Genomic DNA, 6902 nt, shown 5'->3' with positions numbered 1-6902 from the left:
GTCCGGCTCGTTTTTTGGCTCGATGCACGGTTTTAGACGATACACCCAGCTTATTTGCGGCATCTCGGAGAGAGAGGTTAGGGTTTCGCTTGAAACTACCGGCAACTCTCTTTGTCGTCTCAGCGGCTTCCGGTTTTCGATTTCCCCCCGATCCAGACTTCCTGGCTGTCGACAAACGTTCCCCAAACACTTTAATTACATTTGTAACGGTTGATTTGGCAACTTTTAGCGATTTTGCCAACTTTGCGTACGAGTAGCTCGGATTTTCGCGATGCGCGAGCAAAATTTTGATACGCTGCTCTTCTTGCTTGGACGGCATTTTGACAACTGAAGAGTGAATTCCAAAATCAAAATAGGAGCAACATTCTACACACACACACCTTCAAAATGAGGGGTGTTCAGGTTTTTTAAATGCAAAATTGAAAGAAATACGTCAAGTTGATATTGACCAAATTTTGACCGTATCACCCTTTAGTATAAGCATAGAGGTAACTCTAAGATCAGAAGGTCACGAAGAAACATGCTCAACTTTTTGGCTCAGCTCTGGTACTCTCTTCGGTCCCAAGCTAATCGATGCACCCCTCGAAAAATAAGAAAATCCACGAACCCCTCATTTTATTTGCCAAATTTTCATAGCGAATCAAAACAAACATAGTGTAGTACCAACAATCAATACGAAACTAACGATTTTAAATTGGCTCACCACTTTAGTAGCCTATTGGTCCCAAGCAAACGATTAACGTACCCTATTCTAGTTGAAATTCTATTACTACACTATGTTTGTTTTGATTCGCTATGAAAGTTTGACAGATAACATGGTGTGTGGATTCATGCAGAACATGCAGGGGTGAGTGAAATAGCTTGGTACTGCTTGGGACCGTTGTTCTGGTACTGAGTGAGCCAAAAATAATAATGATTTTCTTCGGGACCCAGTGGTCTTAGAGTTACCTCTATGGTAGTACTACACTGATAAAACTGCAAAGATTTTATTCATGTGATTTAAACACATAAATTCGATTAAACGCCCCACACATTAATTTTATAAACCACACATAAATGTCATGTGCTTAACATATACCAAAAATAAGCAGCTCAAATGAGCGTCATGGGTAGCGGCATATAGCAAAAAATTATGTGTGGAGACACATAAAAACGATACACCCCTGTCTGCCTGACCTATTGACCGATGAATTGCAAAATGGAGACCGAAAGCAAGTTCGCGAAAGTTGTGCTAGAGGAATTGGATCTACCCGACGAACTACTGCACGTTTTCGAAGGTAAATATATGAAAAAACTGGAAAAAATAAAGTGTTATTATACTTATATGTACATTTCCTTTTTCAGGCGAAGAGTTTGACATAACATCATTAATAAACATTACGAAGGACGAGCTGACCAACATTCTGGAGGAGGCTGGCAGCAAAGGTAATCAGCGGTGGAATGCGGAAGAAATTTTTAGGCGCATAATTTCTTGGAGAGAGATTAACGTAAGTTCTCTATATAAACAAAACATCCTTGATTCGAGGTGTAAATAATTATTATTTCTACCATAGGGCTATAAAGTGTTCGAATTTGCTGAAGTGACTGTCGAGGAGAAGTGGACTGAGCAATCACAAGATCCCGAACTCCATCAGTATTCGCAAAGTGGACTATCGGAACTTGACGAACCGGTCGACACCAGTACGTAAGAGTTAGAAAAGACGTCGGTTATTGTGTCAAGTGTAAACCAGCATGCACTAACCCACCAAAATCTCCCAGACCCCCCAATCACTGCATCGACACATTTTGAAACGATATCTAATCCCCGCGCCGTGGCGAATTATTCCTCAACATCTGCACATAACACATCCATAACTATACAACAAACAGAACCATCAACTACACATTTTCCATCCTCATCCTATTCTCCACGTAACGAAGTGACAAAGTCTCTAACGAGAGTTTACGTTACACCAAATCATTTCAGCCCTAACATAAAGGGTGATACGGTCAAAATTTGGTCAATATCAACTTGACGTATTTCTTTCAATTTTGCATTTAAAAAACCTGAACACCCCTCATTTTGAAGGTGTGTGTGTGTAGAATGTTGCTCCTATTTTGATTTTGGAATTCACTCTTCAGTTGTCAAAATGCCGTCCAAGCAAGAAGAGCAGCGTATCAAAATTTTGCTCGCGCATCGCGAAAATCCGAGCTACTCGCACGCAAAGTTGGCAAAATCGCTAAAAGTTGCCAAATCAACCGTTACAAATGTAATTAAAGTGTTTGGGGAACGTTTGTTGACAGCCAGGAAGTCTGGATCGGGGGGAAATCGAAAACCGGAAGCCGCTGAGACGACAAAGAGAGTTGCCGGTAGTTTCAAGCGAAACCCTAACCTCTCTCTCCGAGATGCCGCAAATAAGCTGGGTGTATCGTCTACAACCGTGCATCGAGCCAAAAAACGAGCCGGACTATCGACTTACAAGAAGGTAGTGACTCCAAATCGCGATGATAAACAAAATACGACGGCCAAAGCGCGATCCCGGAGGCTCTACACGACGATGCTGACGAAGTTTGACTGCGTGGTAATGGACGACGAAACCTACGTCAAAGCCGACTACAAGCAGCTTCCGGGACAGGAGTTTTATACGGCAAAAGGAAGGGGAAAGGTAGCAGATGTTTTCAAGCACATGAAACTGTCAAAGTTCGCAAAGAAATATCTGGTTTGGCAAGCCATCTGTACCTGTGGCTTGAAAAGCAGCATTTTCATAGCTTCCGGGACTGTCAACCAAGAAATTTACGTGAAAGAGTGTTTGAATAAACGTCTGCTGCCTTTCCTGAAGAAACACGGTTGTTCCGTACTGTTTTGGCCGGATTTGGCATCTTGCCATTACGGTAAAAAGGCCATGGAGTGGTACGCCGCCAACAACGTGCAGGTGGTTCCCAAGGACAAGAACCCTCCCAACACGCCAGAGCTCCGCCCAATTGAGAAATACTGGGCTATTGTCAAGTGGAACCTAAAGAAGACCAAAAAACTGCTAAGGGCGAGCAGCAGTTCAAGGCAAACTGGCTTTCTGCGGCGAAGAAGGTGGACAAGGTGGCTGTACAAAATCTGATGGCAGGGGTCAAGCGTAAGGCAATTCGGATTTGGAAAAGCGGAAGCCTAACTGAATATTTTTTCCTGAATTTTATTCTAATTGAACTTGAAAAAGAAATTTAATTTGATTTTTTAAATAAACGATTTCACCGATTTACACGCGTTTTCCCTTGACCAAATTTTGACCGTATCACCCTTTATTAGTCAACATATTAACGCAGACTGTAATTGGACAGCATATTTTGGACAGGGCTCCTCACGGTCCTTTGTCAAAAGATAGTAAACGTGAACTCGTTGGAATCATTGCCGACTACCATTGCGCTAAGGGATTTTCGTTAACTGAAGATATTTTGCGCCAATATGTAGATGCTATAGTTGCTCAGTTCAAATACGAGACTCCAGTAAGTATTAAAAAATATATAATTAGGCAAAGCACTCAGACAGTAATGCTTCTTTAATTAACTTTCAGGAAACCTATTTTGTTGCACGAGGAGGAATCAAGAAAAATCACGGTGGTAAATTATACAACCGTATTTCTAATCTTAGGCAGAAAACAGCTAAATGCAGATTGAACGAAGAGCACCATCTTGCCGCTGTATCAAAAAGGCATCCAAAGTCATCCAACGTAGTTGAAGATCCTTGCGTTAAGGAAGCTGTGATCTGGTTAGAGCAAAACTCAAAACCATGGGCAACAGTTTTGGATAAATGGGCAGCATCGTTTAAATCAAGGAAACTGAAACTTACAAAACCAAACTCAGGCCCGAACTTGCTCAAACACTACCAACTCTATGCCAGTGTATTTGGATATCAATTGGTAAATAATAGGTTAATTTTAATAATTTTAATTACTTTGGACGGTATTTATCTGGTCAGTCGACACTGAACTATTAAGTCATATTAACACTGCAACTGTAACGTGTTATAAATAGGAGGTTTTTGTCAATATTTTCGTGATTAAAACAACATGTATCGCAGTTGTCCTTGTATCTTGAAAACCACTTCTAACATTTTAAGAGTTTACAATATGGACATTTGAATTAATTGGTTACAAAAGTACATACGCCTATTTGAAAATGTATTCTCGGTTCATATGTTATTTTCAAAGAATATGCAAGCGCGCCACTGCTGCATTGATAGTGTTCGCACCTTTAACCTTCTATGTTGTTTGTTGTTTCCTATTGTTGTTCTTTTAAAAACATTTCGGTTGTGGTTTTGTTTTTGGTGATTTTTTATCGATATATGGCGTTATAATTCCTGAATTAAGAAAACCATTTCAATTCAACTTGAAAGTGCAAGTAATGACAGTGTGATGTAAGTTAAATCATTTATATAATACTCAATTCTTCTAATAATCTGCAATTATTGTAGGTCAAGAGTACTGGTGGTCTCAAAATACATTGGAGTGAAACGAGGAGAACGATCTGTTATGCTTTCCAGGGCACATATTCTGACCTTCTGAGTTCATAAACTCCTGCTTCGGTAAACCGATGGTGGACTTGGACGGGAATTATGTACTGTGGTGCCAACAGGGGATGGTGAGAAAAAAGTGAGTGCTGGGCTGGTTGCAGTGGAACAGTGTCGAAAATCTGTAACGTTACTGTTAAGAAGACAATAAGAAAACAAAGGCAAGGTACTGACAGACTACACCAAGGACAATAGTTTTTTTTTCAGTATCATGCAGTGAGAATTTAGTAAGAAGGTACATATCTAGCGTTCAGAAGCATAATGGCCTAACTGCGATAATCGATTCTCTTAATCGATTTTCTCTTAGCATTACTACAGTTAAGTGAACCAATTTTCCGAAATTTTTCCAGTACAGTGTACTAAAAGATGTATTAGCTAGCAAAAGCAAAATCAAAAGCACCGAAAAAATTTAAACCTTCAAGCTTCCAAAAGAGAAAATCGATCATCGCAGGTAGGCCATTATGATTCTGAACGCTAGATATATTAATTTTGCTTGCTAGCCAAAGCATAATCAAAATCACCCAAAATTTTTATTCAATTTTCCAAAAGAGAAAATCGATCATCACAGGTAGGCCATTATGATTCTGAATGCTAGATATATTAATTTTGCTTGCCGGAAATGTCTTGTTGGTGCTTGGGTGTCAGGTAGTAATATTTTGTTTTGTTTTTCAGCGCTGCTTCGAGGATCGCTTGGGACAGAAATGCACTCCAACTCGAGATTTTTCAGTAGGATAATTAGGACCGCTGGGGATTGTCATTTCCCCCATGATATTGTGATAAAAATGTTTGAGGACCAACGATTCACTACACCACCATAGACTGATCCTGCCAAACTAATTGGCAGTATGAGGAAATTGTGCCGTGTACGACTATTTTCTCGATTCATCGACCTTCCAGGAGAAGACAAAAAAAAAATGGACAAAAATTTAGACCAAAATTTTAATTTTTTTTTTTTCATATAGTAAAACACACTTTTATCTATTTTTGATGTATATAATATATTGATAAGGAAAAAGTCACATAATTTATATTATTTACTATTCACGGGACGACTGAAAAACTACGCTTAAAACACATTAATCCTAGTAAAAAACCATATAAAATTTCACTAAATGTAAGTTCCGAATATTAGTTAATGCCTATTTATATATTTTATTTTAGATCGATATTGATTTCCGGTTGCTAGCTGTTGGTAACAGTGAAGGAATACGAAAGTGGGATTCTATTCTATCCAGGCTGGTGATGCACCTTTGCAAATCGTATAAAGACGACCTATCTAAAGCGATTACCGAATATCTCAATTCCTCTGATCTGGATCAAGATAGTTTTACATTAATGGATTTATATTCGATTTATATAAATAGTGAACATATAATTGCTAATTTTCATTTTAATAGATTCTATAATATGCTGTGTACTTATCCTTTTGAACGACGAGCTAAAACCAACGAAAGTGACCAAAAAATTTAAACCTTCTTTTCTCGCTGCTCAAGAAGACATAGTATTCTTTGCTGAGACAGATGAGGAAGCGCTAACAAAGATTATTGAGTTTGAAACCACGTTCGCTTCATATGGTTTTTTTACCGTGCCAAAACTGGTGTTCAAAGGGAAAGACTATCGAACCTTGACGGGAGCTTACGAAGTAACGAGGAGTAATCTATCAGCTCGATTCTGCAGCGAGAGCCATAGACACACTGGTGAAGTTTACAACTGTATTTGGACTTGAATATTCCAAAATTTGTCGTATGGTATGGAATTTCATATGCTCATTTATATACGGCTCTATAAATTCGATTAAGCGACTTCTAGAATCATGTACAGCTGTATGATTGACGAATGCTTAGAAAGCTTTCAATCACATTATGTATACTTCGATCACCTTACTAAGTCCCATAAAGTTCCCCGAAATTATCGTTACGTTTGCACGTCTCCAGGATGCCATCAAGTAATGGCAAACTGGTATGTTTTCAAACGCCACCTTCTTGGACACGACGAGAATCACGAAAGCAATTCAGTAGCTCAGCCTCCACAAGCGTGCCCGGTTACAAGCCCAGCCCAGCCAAACCCTAGCGATATTGTAGGGACCAGTCAACAGCAAGAAACAGCATGTTCAGTTGCAGACATCATCGATCAGGACATCCAACAAGAGAACTGTGAACGACAGGAATCATCGTTTCATAAAGATTTAGAAGAAATTTGTCAGACAGTAGTAGAAATTACTTTAGAACTTCACAATGAGACAAATCTATCCAGAGTTGATACTAGAAATGTACAGAAAAAAACAAGCATGTTAGCTTCCAAAATAGTAGATAAAATTGAAAAGCTTATTCCCTTTGATTTAGTTGAACCACAAACTGTTTTTGAG

At 39.1% G+C, this 6902-nt stretch overlaps 1 pseudogene; it reads left to right on the top strand.

Annotated features, from left to right (window-relative positions):
* Positions 1 to 1198: 1198 nt before the first annotated feature.
* Positions 1199 to 6366, top strand: LOC135707819 (uncharacterized; annotated as a pseudogene).
* The last annotated feature ends 536 nt before the right edge of the window (positions 6367 to 6902 follow it).

Source organism: Ochlerotatus camptorhynchus, unplaced genomic scaffold (assembly GCF_037179485.1).
Source record: "Ochlerotatus camptorhynchus isolate MF236.1 unplaced genomic scaffold, CSIRO-AGI_Acam_v1.1 ptg000319l, whole genome shotgun sequence".
In the NCBI taxonomy this organism is placed as follows: domain Eukaryota; kingdom Metazoa; phylum Arthropoda; class Insecta; order Diptera; family Culicidae; genus Ochlerotatus; species Ochlerotatus camptorhynchus.
This window is presented reverse-complemented; position numbering and strand designations above follow the sequence as displayed.